Below are 19,264 nucleotides of genomic sequence, written 5' to 3' on the forward strand. Positions count from 1 at the left end.
ACTGGGCAAATGTAAAAATTGTCCCTAGTGGGTGTCGGATAGTGTTAGTGTGCGGGGATCGCTGGGCGGCGCGGACCCGGTGGGCCGAAGGGCCTGTTTCCACGCTGTATCTCTGTATCTCTAAATCTAAACCAGATATCCCAGAGAAAACCCACAAGAGTCAGGAGAAGAACATACAGCACCCGCAGTTAGAATTGAACCCTGGTCTCTGGCGCTGTAAGACAGCAACTCCACCACTGTGCCACCGTGAATAGTCTTGAATTATTCTTGGATTGCCAAAAATAACATGCATTGAAGAACTCTGCTGTGACTCAGTCCTTTGGTGCTGATCTAAGTGCGAATCAAATCATTTGCCGCCTGGATATTGAAGTCGTCACTGAAGATGTGGGCATTGGTTGGGTTAGGACAAATGGAACATACAGCAGATGTTTTCACTCCTGTCTTTCGAAATGCATCCCTGCCCTCAGTACTTTGACCTTCGATCTTCAAAAGTGGTGCATCATCTCAGTGCCGGCAAATTCTCATCAATTACGCAGCAGGAGCCTTTAGAAGGCTTCATTTTAATCGTTCAAAGTCGCCATTATAATTACATCATTCTGAGGATTTAATAATATGAGCGGCACGGTGGCGCAGCGGTAGAGTTGCTGCCTTACAGCGCCGGAGACCTGGGTTCGATCCTGACTACAGGTGCTGTCCGTACAGAGTTTGTACGTTCTCCCCTAAGTTGAGTATAGGAGCAAAGAGGTCCTTCTGCAGTTGTACAGGGCCCTAGTGAGACCGCACCTGGAGTACTGTGTGCAGTTTTGGTCTCCAAATTTGAGGAAGGATATTCTTGCTATTGAGGGCGTGCAGCATAGGTTTACTAGGTTAATTCCCGGAATGGCGGGACTGTCGTATGTTGAAAGACTGGAGCGTCTAGGCTTGTATACACTGGAATTTAGAAGGATGAGAGGGGATCTTATCGAAACATATAAGATTATTAAGGGGTTGAACACGTTAGGGGCAGGCCATTTAGAACTGAGATGAGGAAAAACTTTTTCAGTCAGAGAGTTGTGAATCTCTGGAATTCTCTGCCTCAGAAAGCAGTGGATGTCAATTCTCTGAATGCATTCAAAAGAGAGCTGGATAGAGCTCTTAAGGATAGCGGAGTCAGGGGGTATGGGGAGAAGGCAGGAACGGGGTACTGATTGAGAATGATCAGCCATGATCACATTGAATTGCGGTGCTGGCACGAAGGGCCGAATGGCCTCCTCTTGCACCTATTGTCTCTTGTCTATTGTCTATTGTCCCCATGACACTCGTGGGTTTCCTCCGGGTGCTCCGGTTTCCTCCCAAACTCCAAAGACGTACAGGTTTGTGAGCTAATCGGCTTGTTAAAGTTGTAAATTGTCCCCAGCGTGTGTAGGATAGTGTTAATGTGCGGGGATCGCTGGTCGGCGCGGTCTCGAAGGGCCTGTATCTATAAACTAAACGAAACATCCCCTGCTATCAGTGTTTAGATCCTTGATCTTCAAAATTGGTGCATAATCCCAATTTCATAAGATTCACAAGTTCATGAGTGCTAGGAGCAGAATTAGGCCATTCGGCCCATCAAGTCTACTCCGCCATTCAATCATGGCTGATCTATCTCTCCCTCCTAACCCCGTTCTCCTGCCTTCTCCCCATAACCCCTGACACCCGTACTAATCAAGAATCTGTCATCAAAGACTTTGTCTCAAACCTTCAGTGTTGCCATAGTAATTACTTCACTCCGAGAATGTAATAATTTCTGATGTGCAGCCATCAAAGGCACAGTAAATCATAAGCCTTTTCTCAGCGCCAATTTAGATACGCCTGTCATACTTGGTTAACTGGTTTTCTTTCAACAGACCCCTGGGAACAATGGCTTAATCCACCATTAAAATCAGTTTTTTTTCCCCCCCCCCCAGAAACCTACTTAAAATACTGCAACAGATAGACAAAAAGCTGGAGCAACTCAGCGGGACAGGCAGCATCTCTGATTAGAAGGAATGGGTGACGTTTCGGGCTGAGACCCTTCTTCAGACTAAGCGACTGAGAGTTTGGGCACCGTATCTGAGGAAGGATGTGCTGGCTCTGGAGAGGGTCCAGAGGAGGTTTACAAGAATGATCCCAGGAATGAGTGGGTTAACATATGATGAGCGTTTGTCAGCACTGGGCCTGTACTCGCTGGAGTTTAGAAGAATGAGGGGGGACCTCATTGAAACGTACCGAATCGTGAAAGGCCTGGATAGAGTGGATGTGGAGAGGATATTTCCACTAGTGGGAGAGTCTAGGACCAGAGGTCACAGCCTCAGATTTAAAGGATGTTCCTTTAGGAAGGAGATGAGGGGGAATTTCTTTAGTCAGAGTGTGGTGAATCTGTGGAATTCTTTGCCACAGAAGGCTGTGGTGGCCAAGTCAGTGGATATTCTTGATTAGTGCGGGTGTCAGAGGTTATGGGGAGAAGGCTGGAGAATGGGGTTAGGAGGGAGAGATAGATCAGCCATGATTGAATGGCGGAGTAGACTCGATGGGCCGAGCGGCCTAATTCTACTCCTATCGCATGATCTCATGAGTCAGGGAAGAGGTATAGACGGTGACAGAGATGTAGAACAAAGGAATGCATAAAGCAATGATGATCAAGGAATGGTGGAACCCACAATGGTCCATTGTTGGCTGTTGGGGAGGGTGATAACGAGTAGATACAAGGAGTGAAACTCAACAGGATGACAGTGAAACTGATATGGTGACGAGGATGGGGGAGGGGTGGAGAGAGAGAGGGGATGCAATGGTTAATTGAAGTTAGAGAAATCAATATTCATTACTGGTGTGTCTGCTGAGCTTAAATTATTGCAAAATAAATATTCTGCTCTTGAAGAGAAACAAATGGAATCCAACCCAACCTAAAGTACAGCACAACATCTACTGTATAAGAAAATAACTGCAGATGCTGGTACAAATCGATTTATTCACAAAATGCTGGAGTAACCCAGCAGGTCAGGCAGCATCTCGGGAGAGAAAGAATGGGTGATGTTTCGGGTCGAGACCCTTCTTCAGTCTGACCCTTCTTCATTCCTTCTCTCCCGAGATGCTGCCTGACCTGCTGAGTTACTCCAGCATTTTGTGAATAAAATAACATCTACTGTTCCTACTTAGAAACAGCGAAACATGGACAACAGGTGCAGCAGGAGGCCATTTGGCCCTTCGAGCCAGCACCGCCATTCATTGTGATCATGGTTGATCATCCACAATCAGTAACCCGTGCCTGCCTTCTCCCCATATCCATTGGTTCCGCTAGTCCCGAGAGCTCTATCTAGCTCTCTTTTAAATTCATCCAGTGAATTGGCCTCCGCTGCCTTCTGTGGCAGAGAATTCCACAAATTCACACCACTCTGGGTGAAAAAGTTTTTTCTCATCTCAGTTTTAAATTCTTAGGCCTTTATTCGTAGACTGTGGCCCCTGGTTCTGGACTCCCCCATTGGGAACATTTTCCCTGCATCTAGCTTGTCCAGTCCTTTTATAATTTTATACGTCTCTATAAGATCCCCTCTCATCCTTCTAAACTCCAATGAATACAAGCCCAATCTTTCCAATCTTTCCTCAGGTGACACTCCCGCCATCCCGGGGATTAAATCATATTGATTCTAGTGACTTCCTTGCCACTGCATAATTTTAGTTTAGTTTAGAGATGCAGCGTGGAAACAGGTCCTTCGGCCCACTGTGTCCACACTGACAATAGACAATAGGTGCAGGAGGAGGCCATTCGGCCCCTCGAACCAGCACCGCCATTCAATGTGATCATGGCTGATCATTCTCAATCAGTACCCCTTTCCTGCCTTCTCCCCATACCCCCTGACTCCGCTATCCTTAAGAGCTCGATCCAGCTCTCTCTTGAATGCATTCAGAGAATTGGCCTCCACTGCCTTCTGAGGCAGAGAATTCCACAGATTCACAACTCTCTGACTGAAAACGTTTTTCCTCATCTCCGTTCTAAATGGCCTACCCCTTATTCGTAAACTGTGGCCCCTTGTTCTGGACTCCCCCAACATTGGGAACATGTCTCCTGCCTCTAACGTGTCCAACCCCTCAATATTCTTATACGTTTCGATAAGATCCCCTCTCATTCTTCTACATTCCGACCAGCGATCCCAGTACACTAGCACTATCCTACACACACCAGGGACAATTTACAATTTACAAGCTAATTAACCCACAAACCTGCACGTCTTTGGAGTGCGGGAGGAAACCGAAGATCTCGGAGAAAACCCACGCAGGTCACGGGGAGAACGTACAAACTCCGTACAGACAGCGCCCGTAGTCAGGATTGAACCGGGGTCTCTGGCGCTGTTAGGCAGCAACTCTACTGCTGCACCACTGTGAGGCCATAATCTCATCATTAAATACACAGGTTTAGTTTGTGCACACGCTGTAAGGAACCCAGAGGTAATGAAAAAGATGCTTCTACTAAATTACAAAACAGTTAACACATTCTTGTTACTCTGGGAAATTGAAACCTCAGCTGAAGAGTACAAATTAGTTCCTTTCCTTTCCCGAGTAACTCAGCAGGTCAGGCAGCATTTCTGGGAAATACAAATACGTGAATAGTCGCCTATTCCTTTTCTCCAGAGATGTTGCCTGTCCCGCTGAGTTACTCCAGCACTTTCCCTTCCATTGACTCCATCTACACCTCACGCTGCCTCGGCAAGGCCAGCAGCACAATCAAGGACCAGTCTCACCCCGGCCACTCCCTCTTCTCCCCTCTCCCATTGGGCAAGAGGTACAGAAGTGTGAAAACGCACACCTCCAGATTCAGGGACAGTTTCTCCCCCAGCTGTTATCAGGCAACTGAACCATCCTACCACAACCAGAGAGCAGTGCTGAACTACTATCTACCTCATTGGTGACCCTCGGACTATCTGTGATCGGACTTTACTGAACTTTACCTTGCACTAATCTTTATTCACGTTCTTCCCTTATCATGTATCTGTACACTGTGGACGGCTCGATTGCGATCACGTATTGTCTTTCCGCTGACTGGTTAGCGCACAACAAAACGTCTGCACGGAGTTTGTACGTTCTTCCCCGTGAATTTTCTCCGAGATCTTCGGTTTCCTCCCAAACTCCAAAGACGTACAGGTTTGTAGGTTAATTGGCTTGGTATAAAATATCAAAGAATTGTCCCTAGTGCGTGCAGGATAGTGCTATTGGTTCTGGTTCTGGCTGATTACTGTGCAAACACCTCATAAGCGGAGATCTCACGCGGGTCGGAGTAGAGTAGTGATTAAAATTTGAAGTGGGCCTTTTGGACCAAGTTGAGGAGATCGAGTTGCTGAATAGCGTACGGGGATCGCTGGTCGGTGCGGACCCGATGGGCCGAAGGGCCAGTTTCCCCGCTGTTTCTCTAAACTAGTCAAGAGTCAAGAGTGTTTTATTGTCTTATCTCCCAGAAGGAACAATGAAATTCTTTCTTGCAGCTGCACAACAGAATATGTAAACATAGTGCACTGTAAACAACATAATAAACGTGGGAGAAAAATAAAAGATCAGTGTGTGAATTTGCGAGTGTGTATATATAATCACACTGAACTTTTATTTTTCTCTCTCATATAATATATGTATATATAACAGCACCTCATATTTCGCTTGGGCAGCTTGCAGTGGTATGAACATTGACTTCTCCAACTTCAGATAGTTCCTCTGTCCCTCTCTTCCCCTCCCCCTTCCCAGTTCTCCCTCTAATTTCCTGTCTCCACCTATATCGTTCCTTTGTCCCGCCCCCCTGACATCAGTCTGAAGAAGGGTCTCGACCCGAAACATCACCCATTCCTTCTCTCCTGAGCATTTTGTAAATAAATACCTTCGATTTGTACCAGCATCTGCAGTTATTTTCTTACACTATATATATTGTACGGATGCCAACTTCCTCATTCCCAAATAAGGGACAAAGGGTGATGTAATCACCCCGCGCCTCACGAGACCTCACCCAGCCAGCGGCCACGTGCTCCAGTTCCACCAATGGTGACCGCCCAGGCCGGGAGGTGGGTTGCTACGCAACCTCCGTTAGGTGGCGCCCGGGCCTCGGGACCTACAGCGGCCCCCAGGCCTACAGTGCCCGGACATACACTGTCCAGACCTACAGCCTACAGCGGCCCCCGGGCCTAATACGGGACAAGGGCAGTCAGGGGGTATGGGGAGAAGGCAGGAACGGGGTACTGATTGAGAATGATCAGCCATGATCACATTGAATGGCAGTGCTGGCTCGAAGGGCCGAATGGCCTCCTCCTGCACCTATTGTCTATTGTCTATTGTCTATAATAAAGGGGAGGCCATTTAAAACTGAGGTGAGAAAAAACTTATTCACCCAAAGAGTTGTGAATTTGTGGAATTCTCGTCCACAGAAGGCAGTGGAGACCAATTCACTGGATGGATTTAAGAGAGAGTTAGATAGAGCTCTAGGGGCTAGCGGAATCAAGGGATATGGGGAGAAGGCAGGCACGGGTTACTGATTGTGGATGATCAGCCATGATCACAATGAATGGCGGTGCTGGCTCGAAGGGCCAAATGACCTCCTCCTGCACCTATTTTCCATGTTTCTATGTTTCTAGGTTGCTCCCATTATAGTCTGAAATTTGAGTCGAGTTTAGTTTATTGTCACATGTACCGAGGTACAGTGAAAAGCTTTTTGTTGCGTGCTAACCAGTCAACGGAAAGACAATACATGATTACAATGGAACCATTCACGGTGTACAGATACATGACAATAGACAATAGACAATAGGTGCAGGAGTAGGCCATTCAGCCCTTCGAGCCAGCACCGCCATTCAATGCGATCATGGCTGATCACTCTCAATCAGTACCCCGTTCCTGCCTTCTCCCCATACCCCCTCACTCCGCTATCCTTAAGAGCTCTATCCAGCTCTCTCTTGAAAGCATCCAACGAACTGGCCTCCACTGCCTTCTGAGGCAGAGAATTCCACACCTTCACCACTCGATGACTGAAAAAGTTCTTCCTCATCTCCGTTCTAAATGGCCTGCCCCTTATTCTTAAACTGTGGCCCCTTGTTCTGGACTCCCCCAACATTGGGAACATGTTTCCTGCCTCTAATGTGTCCAATCCCCTAATTATCTTATATGTTTCAATAAGATCCCCCCTCATCCTTCTAAATGACAAAGGGAATAGTGTGAGTAGCGTTTACTGCAAGGTAAAGTGTTAGAGGCAGAAGAACCATCAGTCCACTGAGGTAAACTGGCTCAATAATGGGCCTGTCAATTTGCTCACATTAGCTGTGGAGAAGCCAATTAGAAATTTGGCAATTACTCACCAAATTGAAAGTCACATCCATCGCACCTGCCTTCAAGCAACAATTAAGTCACACGTTTATTTTTCAGTCTGTCAATAAGACCGAACCAGCACATAACGTTATTATGAAAATGCATTTACCTCTCTAATAAAATACATGAACTATAATGACATGGAGCCTCGATGATCATGATATCAATCTGTTATGCAGTTATTGTTAGTGCATAGCCTTTGTTCAGGAATAATAAAAAGGTTAAGAGAAATAAATATGTTGTGATTTATTACCGGTTGTCATAGAGTGATAGAGTGTGGAAACTGGCCCTTCTGCCCCACTTGCCCACACCGGCCAACAGGTCCCATCTACGCTAGTCCCGCCTGCCTGCGTTTGGCCCATATCCATCCAGAAGGATGAGGGGGGATCTTATTGAAACATATAAGATAATTAGGGGATTGGACACATTAGAGGCAGATAACATGTTCCCAATGTTGGGGGAGTCCAGAACAAGGGGCCACAGTTTGAGAATAAGGGGTAGGCCATTTAGAACGGAGATGAGGAAGAACTTTTTCAGTCAGAGGGTGGTGAAGGTGTGGAATTCTCTGCCTCAGAAGGCAGTGGAGGCCAGTTCGTTGGATGCTTTCAAGAGAGAGCTGGATAGAGCTCTTAAGGATAGCGGAGTGAGGGGGTATGGGGAGAAGGCAGGAACGGGGTACTGATTGAGAGTGATCAGCCATGATCGCATTGAATGGCGGTGCTGGCTCGAAGGGCTGAATGGCCTACTCCTGCACCTATTGTCTATTGTCTATTGTCTATTGTCTAAACCCGTCCTATCCATGTACCTGCCTAATTGTTTCTTAAACGTCGCGATAGTCCCAGCCTCAACTACCTCCTCTGGCAGCTTGTTCCATGCACCCACCACCCTCTGAGTGAAAAGGTTCCCCCTCAAGTTCCTATTCAATTTTTTTTCCCCCTCACCATAAACCAAAGATACTAGAGGAGCAAGATAGACCACTCGACCCTAAAAACCGTAGTACGTCACGTCGCCATTTTAGTAGGCAGAAACTTGCAGAAACATTTAAAAAGAAAAATAACAAAAATCTGTGAATTGATAGATGAGACATATTCTGCATTTTAATGGCATCATCACACATACTGTTCCCCAAAACACTGATTACACTGCGAGAGGCATAGCGAACGGCGGGGTTTGCCTACTAAAATGGCGGACGTTACGCTCCTTTGCGTACTACACTTCAGTATAGGCGATTTCAACGGAGTGGTTCATCTTGCTCCTCTAGTATCTTTGCCATAAACCTATATCCTCTGGTCCTCGATTCCCCTACTCTGGGCATCTACCCGATCTATTCCTCTCATGATTTTGCACACCTCTATCAGATCACCCCTCATCCTCCTGCGTTCCATGGAATAGAGACCCAGCCTGCTCAACCTCTCCCTGTAGCTCAGAACCTCAAGGCCTGGCAACATCCTCGTGAATCTTCTCTGCACAACACCTTCTCAAAGGCAGAACTGCAACACAAATCATAATTTCACTTGTGACACCAAATGAGGGGTTAAATTATGTAGGAAAAAATCTGCAGATGCTAGTTTAAATCGAAAGTAGACACAAAATGCTGGAATAACTCAGCGGGTCAGGCAGCATCTCTGGAGAGAAGGAATGGGTGACGTTTCGGGTCGAGACCCTTCTTCGGACTGATGTCGGGGAAGGGGGCGGGACAAAGATAGAACACAAAATGCTGAATAACTCAGCGGGTCAGGCAGCATCTCGGGAGAGAAGGAATGGGCAACGTTTCTACCAGAGACCCAGGTTCGATTCTGACCTCGGGTGCTGCCTGCGTGGAGTTTGCATGTTCCCCTTGCGACCGTTGTTTTTGAATTGAATTGAATTGAATTGAATAAGGTTTATTGGCCAAATATATGTACACATACAAGGAATGTGCCTTGATGCTCCGCTCGCAAGTAACAACACGAACATACAGTAAACAATTAAGAATAAAACATAAAACATTAAAAATAAAATATTATAATTTAAACATGTGAAGAACGAAATGAAATACCGGAGCAAAAGTAGGCTACAGACTTTTTGGTTGTTGAGTAGAGCTACTGCTCGTGGAGAACAAAGCTGTTTTTATGTCTGGCTGTGGCTGCTTTGACAGTCCGGAGTCGCCTTCCAGAGGGAAGTGTTTCAAAGAGTGCCCCCAATTTCCTCCCTCATCCTAAAGGCGCGTGGGTTTGTAGATTATTTGGCCACCTGTAAATTGCCCCCTGGTGCCCCACGATGCCTCAGAAAAGCCACCCGCATCCACAAAGACTCTTCACACCCCTGCAACAGTCTGTTCGAACTTCTACCATCGGGCAGACGATACAAGGCCTTCTACACCCGCACCTCCAGACTCAGGAACAGCTTCATCCCCAGGGCCATAGCTGCTATGAACCGGTCCTGCTGAGTCGGATGGTCACATCGCACAGCGAACCGGCACAGACCTACTTGCACTTTATTCTGTTTTAAAACTGTTCTAATTTGTTTCATTGGGTTGTTTAAATTAATACTGACTTGCTAATTAATTTATTGCATCGTATGGGAGGTGCATTCCCAATCTCTTTGTACCCCTGCACAATGACAATAAAGATCGAAGGGCCGAATGGCCTACTCCTGCACCTATTTTCTATGTTTCTATGTTTCTGTGTAAGATGTATTGTGTGGTATTGTATTGTATTGTATGTAGGGAGTGGATGTGAAAGTGGGGACACGTAGAACTAGTGTGAAGTGGTCGGCGCGGACTCGGTGGGCTGATGGGCCCTGTTTCCACGCTGTATCTCGAAACTAACCAAGATCCAAAAGAAATAAAACTCCACAGCTGTAAAAGTCAACTTGCCGGGGCCACGGATAATTCGTCAGTAATTAAGAAGTTAAAAATATATTCACATTGAATGACGAGGCCCTGGCAAGGGAAGTGTGTGGCTCATCAATTAAGTATAGCAACACTACATTGTGGTAAATGTTTCAAAGCTAAATCGGCAAGACATCAGGATAAAGATGTCTTTTAAGGTGGAGGGCAATTAAACAGAAGATAGTCACCCCTCTTCCCCTACACAAGGCAATTAAGTGACTAAGTTCCCGATTTTTAAATTAGCTCTGAAAGTTTAGTTTAGTTTGGTTTAGAGACACAGCGTGGAAACAGGCCTTTCGGCCTACCGAGTCCGCGCCGACCAGCGATCCCCTGTAAGTTAGTTCTGCTCTACACACTCTAGGGGCAACTTACAGAAGCCAATTAACCTACAAACCTGCACGTCCAGAGTAAACCCACGACACGGTGGCGCAGCGGTAGAGTTGCTGCCTTACAGCGAATGCAGCGCCGGAGACTCAGGTTCGATCCTGACTACGGGCGCCATCTGTACGGAGTTTGTACGTTCTCCCCGTGACCTGCGTGGGATTTCTCCGAGATCTTCGGTTTCCTCCCACACTCCAAAGACGTACAGGTTTGTAGGTTAATTGACTGGGTAAATGTAAAAATTGTCCCTAGTGGGTGTAGGATAGTGTGCGGGGATCGCTGGGCGGCGCGGGCTTGGTGTGCGTGTGTAAATTAAGACACACACACACAAAAAAAAACACACACACACACACACAAAAAAAACACACACACACACACACACACACACACACACACACGGAAATGGCCTAATGAACATCAGATCTTTTCGTGCTTCTGTTAAACGTCTTGGCTCAGTTGGTGTGAAATGTCCTTTTTGCGTGAAGGATGAGACAGGTCCAATCCATGCGGAGTTTATTTTCTACCTTTGAAATACAAGTCAAGAGGCGTGTGAAACATTGTCTATTGTCTATTGTTGTCACCACCACGCTGCCAAAGCAATAGGGGCTGAGAAATCCAGGCAGCAGGTGACAGCGGCCGCCCTTTTTGCAATCAATGGCGTTCAACTAACACAGAGTGTTGTTCGAACCTCAGCAGAATGATGTGTGAAAATTTGACTCTACCAATACACCTCTGTGCTCAATTGCTGAATCTAAGTAATTCTACACTTTTCATTCTGCCCGTAAAAATGCTAATTCCATTGCATTTTGTCGTTTTGGAGTGCGACATCTCAATAGACAATAGACAATAGGTGCAGGAGGAGGCCATTCGGCCCTTCGAGCCAGCACCGCCATTCAATGTGATCATGGCTGATCATTCTCAATCAGTACCCCGTTCCTGCCTTCTCCCCATACCCCCTGACTCCGCTATCCTTAAGAGCTCTATCCAGCTCTCTCTTGAATGCATTCAGAGAATTGGCCTCCACTGCTTTCTGAGGCAGAGAATTCCACAGATTCACAACTCTCTGACTGAAAAAGTTTTTCCTCATCTCAGTTCTAAATGGCCTACCCCTTATTCTTAAACTGTGGCCCATTGTTCTGGACTCCCCCCAACATTGGGAACATGTTTCCTGCCTCTAACGTGTCCAACCCCTTAATAATCTAATATGTTTCGATAAGATCTCCTCTCATCCTTCTAAATTCCAGTGTATACAAGCCTAGTCGCTCCAGTCTTTCAACATATGATAGTCCCGCCATTCCGGGAAGTAACCTCGCTAAGAGAAAGGCAGTGTGCGATGAAGTGGGACATGTTGGCCGGCTGGGCAGGTGTTGCTGGGGGGCCTGTTTCTATGCTGGATGATTCTATAACTATCATTTGCCCTTGGTTTAAGGAGATCGTCATATTAATTCCGCAGGGAATGTTACAGGGAGGCCACAAGCATATTCTTCCTCCAGGTATGCAAGCAAGGAGTTGGGCCGAAAGGCCTGCGACGGTGCTACATGATTCTATGATGGTAACAAATAAGGCAAACTTTAGTCTCCAGTCGCTAAGGTGGCTGGAGAAAATGATTATAGGACGGCACGGTGGCGCAGCAGAAGAGTTGCTGCCTCACAGCGTCGGAGACCCGGGTTCAATCCTGACTACGGGTGCTGTCCGTACGGAGTTTGTACGTTCTCCCCCTGACCGCGTGGGTTTTCACCAGGAGCTCTAGTTTCCTTCCACACTCTAAAGGGTTTTCTCCAAGATCTTCGGTTTCTCCCACACTACAAAGACGTACAGGTTTGTAGGAGAATTGGCTTGGTTTTAGAGTAAATTGTCTCTGGTGTGTGTAGGATAGTGTTAATGTGCACGGATCACTGGTCGGTGCGGACTCGGTGGGCCGAATAGCCTGTTTCCGCGCTGTGTCTCTAAACTAAGCTAAATACTAAACATAGATGGGATTAACAAAGATATACCTCTAAGATCATCCATCATCCTCTTGCGCTCCTAGGAATAAAGTCCTAGCCTGCTCAACCTCTCCCCATAGCACAGGGCCTCGAGTCCTGGCAACATCCTCGTATATCTTCTCTGCGCTCTTTCCAGCTCTCCCAAGGGAGAACGTACAAACTCCGTACAGACAGCACCCGTAGTCAGGATGGAACCCGGGTCTCTGGCACTGGAAGGCAGCAACTCTACCGCTGCGCCACCATGCATTGCCATACCCAGTTATCCTGCTAAATCAATAGTAAATTTTCAACTTACCTTTGGCACGAGCTCAGAAATAAATACAGAGGAGGCTGGAAACACTCAGCTGGTCAGGCAGCATCTGGGGTGAGAGAAGCAGAGTTGACACTTAAGGTTTGTGACTTTGTCTCTGTAACAACCTCTCAGCTTGGAAACATGAACTGGTGATATCAATCTGAGGAAGAGTCCTGACCCGATATGCCACCTATCCATGTTCATAAGTTCATAAGTGCCAGGAGCAGAATAAGGCCATTCGGCCCATCGATGCTACTCCGCCATTCAATCATGGCTGATCTATCTCTCCCTCTCACCCAATTCTCCTGCCTTCTCCCCATAACCCCTGACACCCGTACTAATCAAGAATCTGTCAATCTCCCCCTTAAAGATATCCAGTGACTTGGCCTCCACAGCCTTCTGCGGCAATGAATTCCACTCTTCTCCATTCCACATGTTCTTCAGAGATGTTGTCTGACCCACCGAGTTACTCCAGCACTTTGTTTCTTGTTTGGTAAAGCAGCATCTGCCGTTCCTCGTTTCTACAACTGATGATACTCAATCTGCCGAGCAAATTCTGACATGGAAATTTCAGAAATATCTGGACCGCAAGAAATCACGGAGAGTTGTGGATGAAGCCCAGACCATCCACACAAACCAGCCTCCCTTCCGTTGACTCCATCTACACCTCACGCTGCCTCGGCAAGGCCAGCAGCATCATCAAGGACCAGTCACACCCCGGCCACTCCCTCTTCTCCCCTCTCCCATCAGGCAAGAGGTACAGAAGTGTGAAAATGCACACCTCCAGATTCAGGGACAATTTCTTCGCAGCTGTTATCAGGCAACTGGATGGTCCTCTCATCAGCTGTGGTGCCACCTTGCCACCTTGTCGTGGTGGAGAAGCTCGTGTGGTCCTGAGATCCTGAGAGCGATGCCGTCTGGAGCTACGCTCCTGGTAGGGTCACCCATGGCGGTGAGGTCAATAGACAATAGACAATAGGTGCAGGAGGAGGCCATTCGGCCCTTCGAGCCAGCACCGCCATTCAATGTGATCATGGCTGATCATTCTCAATCAGTACCCCGTTCCTGCCTTCTCCCCATACCCCCTGACTCCGCTATACTTAAGAGCTCTATCTAGCTCTGTCTTGAATGCATTCAGAGAATTGGCCTCCACTGCCTTCTGAGGCAGAGAATTCCACAGATTCACAACTCTCTGACTAAAAAAGTTTTTCCTCATCTCTGTTCTAAATGGCCTACCCCTTATTCTTAAACTGTGGCCCCTGGTTCTGGACTCCCCCAACATTGGGAACATGTTTCCTGCCTCTAACGTGTCCAACCCCTTAATAATCTTATACGTTTCGAATCAGTGCATCAGAAGATAAATGGTTGTGAAGTAGCAAATGTCCTAAACTCTTACAATGACAAACATTATGGACCTTGTGCTCAACTTGGAAATATGCCCAACATTTTAGACAACCGATACTCCAATATAGTTGAGATGTTGGCATCCAGCTACAGTACTTATCTAAATAACTGAGAATAGCAGCTACATATTTGTACCCAGAATGCAAGGTCATAACGGTCAATATATCTCAGCCAATGCCCAACATTAATTGATTGATTGATTGAAAGATACAAGTCCCTCGGCACAGTGAATCCACGCCGACCATCGATCACGGTTCACGCCAGTTCTTTGTTATCCCACTCTCTGATCCACTCCCCACACACGAGAGGCAAAATCACAGAGGGGCAATTAACCGACAAACCCGCGGTCGTCTTTCGGGATGAGGGCAGGAAACTGGAGCACCCTGAGGAAACGCAGGCAGTCACAGGGAGAACTTGCAAACTCTGTCCCGAGACGAAGTCATAAGGAAGATGGGACAGGTGTTGCATCTCCTGCGATTGCTGGGGAAGGTACCTGGGGAGGGGGTGGTTTGGGTGGGAAGGGGCGACACCTGTCCCTGCACCTCCTCCCTCGACTCTGTCCAGGGAACCCCGCCAGTCCTTTCAGGTGAGACAGAGGTTCACTTGCACCTCCACCAACCTCATCTACTGTATACGTTTAGATTTTAGATTTAGAGATACAGCGCAGAAACAGGCCATTCGGCCCATCGGGTCTGCGCCACCCAGCGATCCCCACACACTAACACTATCCTACACCCACGAGGGACAATTTTTTTTTTTTTTTACATTTACCAAGCCAATTAACCTACATACCTGCACGTCTTTGGAGTGTGGGAGGAAACCGAAGATCTCGGAGAAAACCCACGCAGGTCACGGGGAGAACGTATAAACTCCGTACAGACGGCGCCCGTGGTCAGGATCGAACCTGAGTCTCCGGCGCTGCATTCGCTGTAAGGCAGCAACTCTACTGCTGCGCCACCGTGTCGTTCAAGATGTGGACTCTCGTACATTGGCGAGACCAAACGCAGACTGGGCGATCGTTTCACAGAACACCTTCGCTCAGCCCGCCTGAACCAACCTGATCTCCCGGTTGCTGGACACTTTAATTCTCCTCCCCATTCCCACACTGACCTTTCTGTCCTCGGTCTCTTCCATTGTCAGAGTGAGGAAAAAAAGCACAAATTGGAGGAACAGCATCTCATATTTCGCTTGGGCAGCTCACAGCCCAGTGGTATGAATATTGATTTCTCTCACTTCAGGTAGCCCCAACATTCCCCCTCTCTCTATCCCTCCCCCACCCAAGTCGCACTAGCTTCTCGTTTTCAACCTGCACACAGTGGCCCGTTTCCTTTATCATTGTTATTATTTTTGCGTATCTTTCATTCATTGTCCTTTATCTCTCCACATCACCGTCTATATCTATCGTTTCCCTTATCCCCAACCAGTCTGAAGAAGGGTCTCGCCCCGAAACGTCACCCATTCCTTCTCTCCAGAGATGCTGCTTGTCCCGCTGAGTTACGCCAGCACGTTGTGTCTCGTCGTTGGTTTAAACCAGCATCTGCAGATCCTTCCTGCAGCTCCTAGAACCACATGGGAATCGTGGTGTGTAACTTAGTTAAATATGACAGATCATATTTCTAGGTAGTAGACCACAGCTGGTGGTAGATTACACTTATTGATGCCTGAATGAAAACAATATTCCATTCACAGAATTGCTTTTCGCATCATGTTGCTTTGTAGTTATACTCAGGAAGACAAATGTGAAGCCAGACAAATAATAGAACCCTCACCTCCTCCCCTCATTAGTAACGAAATGATAGCAATGACGAACTTAATTTAAGTTGCACCTTTTGTATCTGAGAGATTGAGGAGTCTAAGAGAATAAATGGACATTATGGAACAAATAGACAATACAGACGAAAGGCAAAAGTAGGCCATTCGGCCCTTCGAGCCAACACCGCCATTCACCGTGATCATGGCTGATCGTTCACAATCAGTACCCCGTTCCTGCCTTCCCTCGTCTCCGCTATCTTTAAGAGCTCTATCCAGCTCTCTCTTGAATGCTTTCAGAGAATTGGCCTCCACTGCCTTTTGAGGCAGAGAATTCCACAGATTCACAACTCTCTGACTGAAAAAGTTTTTCCTCATCTCCGTTCTAAAAGGCCTACCCCTTATTCTTATAAGAAAATAACTGCAGATGCTGGTACAAATCGAAGGTATTTATTCACAAAATGCTGGAGTAACTCAGCAGGTCAGGCAGCATCTCGGGAGAGAAGGAATGGGCGACGTTTCGGGTCGAGACCCTTCTTCTTCTGAACAAGGGTCTCGACCCGAAACATTGCCCATTCCTTCTCTCCCGAGATGCTGCCTGGCCTGCTGAGTTACTCCAGCATTTTGTGAATAAATACCCCTTATTCTTGAACTGTGGCCCCTGGTTCAGGAAGATCGTAGAGTAGGAGGGCAGGAGAAATCACAGAGGGGGAGCAGCGAGAGAGCGTTGCTACTACTGGTTGCTCCACTGCGATTTCTCTTCGAGGTATGTCCACTTTGAAGAAGTGATCCTCTCTTCGACGAGAGTTTAGCAACATGCTCTCTCGCTGCTCCCCCTCTGTGATTTCTCCTGCCCTCCTACTCTACGATCTTCCTGTCTCCACCTATATCCTTCCTTTGTCCCACCCCTGACATCAGTCTGAAGAAGGGTCTCGACCCGAAACGTCACCCATTCCTTCTCTCACGAGATGCTGCCTGACCTGCTGAGTTACTCCAGCATTTTGTGAATAAATCGATTTGTACCAGGTAGTTGAGGCCAGTTCATTGGCTATATTTAAGAGGGAGTTAGATGTGGCCCTTTTTGCTAAAGGGATCAGGGTGTATGGAGAGAAGGCAGGTACAGGCTACTGAGCTGAATGATCAGCCATGATCATATTGAATGGCGGTGCGTACAGGCTCGAAGGGCCGAATGGCCTACTCCTGCACCTATTTTCTATGTTTCTATGTTTCTGTGGCAGAGAATTCCACAGATTCACCACTCTCTGTGTGAAAAAAAAGTTTCTCATCTCGGTCCTAAAAGACTTCCCCCTTATCCTTAAACTGTGACCCCTTGTTCTGGACTTCCCCAACATCGAGAACAATCTTCCTGCATCTAGCCTGTCCAACCCCTTAATAATCTTATATGTTTCAATAAGATCCCCTCTCATCCTTCTAAATTCCAGTGAATACAAGCCTAGTCGCTCCAGTCTTTCAACGTACGACAGTCCCGCCATCCCGGGATGATATTACAGGCGGCACGGAGACGCAGCGGTAGAGTTGCTGCCTTACAACGAATGCAGCGCCGGAGACTCAGGTTCGATCCTGACTACGGGCGCCGTCTGTACGGAGTTTGTACGTTCTCCCCGTGACCTGCGTGGGTTTTCTCTGAGATCTTCGGTTTCCTCCCACACTCCAAAGGCGTACAGGTTTGTTGGTTAATTGGCTGGGCAAAAGTTTTAAAAAATTGTCCCTAATGGGTGTAGGATAGTGTTAATGTGCGGGGATCGCTGGGTGGCACGGACCCGGTGGGCTGAAGGGCCTGTTTCTGCGCTGTATCTCTAAATCTAAAAAATATTATTTAAAAACTGTAACATTTCATCCCAACTTCGATAGACACAAAATACTAGAGTAACTCAGCGGGTCAGGCAGCATCCCTGGAGGACACGGCTTTCAGTGACATTTCGGGTCGAGACCCTTCTTCAGACTGTGAGTCAGGGGCGGAGGTGACTTGATAGGCCGAATGGCCTAATTCTGCTCCAATCACTTATCTCCTCCAGATAAAAGGTTTAGTGGATATGCATCCAAAACACCTGCAACTAGAATCCGAGACATCCTTTGGAACATGCCATCACACGCAAGCATTGAATGGGCACATGTGTAATGGCACGACAACTTATTATGTCAAAGTTCACAAGTCATAGGAGCAGAAGTGGGCCATTTAGCCCATGGAGTCTACTCTGCCAATCAACCATGGCTGATCTATCTTTCCCTACCAAACCCCATTCTCCTGCCATCTCCCCATAACCCCTGACACCCGAACTAATCAAGAATCCGTCAATCTCCGCCTTAAAGATATCCACTGACTTGGTCTCCACAGCTGTCTGGAGCAATGAATTCCACAGATTCACCACCCTCTGACTAAAGAAATTCCTCCTCATCTCTTTAAGGTGGTTGACGTTAGAACCTAGATTAGTCTCTAGATTCAATGCGTACTCGTTGAAGACAGTTTCAGGGTTGTTGATGGATTCAGGTGTTCAGCTATGGAGACAATCCATGCATCACAAACACATTTGGACAATAGGAACATAGAAAATGTGGATCAATGTGAGGTTATCCACTTTGGTGGTAAGAATAGGAAGGAAGATTATTATCTGGATGGTGTCAAGTTAGGAAATGGAGACGTACGATGAGATCTGGGTGTCCTAGTGCATCAGTCACTGAAAGGAAGCATGCAGGTACAGCAGGCAGTGAAGAAAGCCAATGGAATGTTGACCTTCACAACAAGAGGAGTTGAGTATAGGAGCAAAGAGGTCCTTCTGCAGTTGTACAGGGCCCTAGTGAGACCGCACCTGGAGTACTGTGTGCAGTTTTGTCTCCAAATTTGAGGAAGGATATTCTTGCTATTGAGGGCGTGCAGCGTAGGTTTACTAGGTTAATTCCCGGAATGGCGGGACTGTCATATGTTGAAAGACTGGAGCGACTAGGCTTGTATACACTGGAATTTAGAAGGATGAGAGGGGATCTTATCGAAACGTATAAGATTATTAAGGGGTTGGACACATTAGAGGCAGGAAACATGTTCCCAATGTTGGGGGAGTCCAGAACAAGGGGCCACAGTTTAAGAATAAGGGGTAGGCCATTTAGAACTGAGATGAGGAAAAACTTTTTCAGTCAGAGAGTTGTGAATCTGTGGAATTCTCTGCCTCAGAGGGCAGTGGAGGCCAATTCTCCGAATACATTCAAGAGAGAGCTAGATAGAGCTCTTAAGGA

General features: G+C 47.1%; 1 protein-coding gene across 3 annotated transcripts in view; it reads right to left on the bottom strand.

Annotated features, from left to right (window-relative positions):
- LOC144592200 (sorbin and SH3 domain-containing protein 2-like) overlaps positions 1–19,264 on the bottom strand; it is a 369,491-nt gene that overhangs the window by 294,001 nt on the left and 56,226 nt on the right. For 2 of the 3 annotated variants that reach the window (XM_078396703.1, XM_078396698.1), the window contains exon 2: positions 12,866–12,929. The exons of the other annotated variant lie outside the window; for it this stretch is intronic. The gene's annotated coding sequence lies outside the window, so the exon portion shown is untranslated. The remainder of the gene's footprint in view (positions 1–12,865; positions 12,930–19,264) is intronic. 3 annotated transcript variants of the gene reach the window in all.

The sequence above is a fragment of the Rhinoraja longicauda genome, chromosome 3 (genome assembly GCF_053455715.1).
Source record: "Rhinoraja longicauda isolate Sanriku21f chromosome 3, sRhiLon1.1, whole genome shotgun sequence".
Classification (NCBI taxonomy): Eukaryota; Metazoa; Chordata; class Chondrichthyes; order Rajiformes; family Arhynchobatidae; genus Rhinoraja; species Rhinoraja longicauda.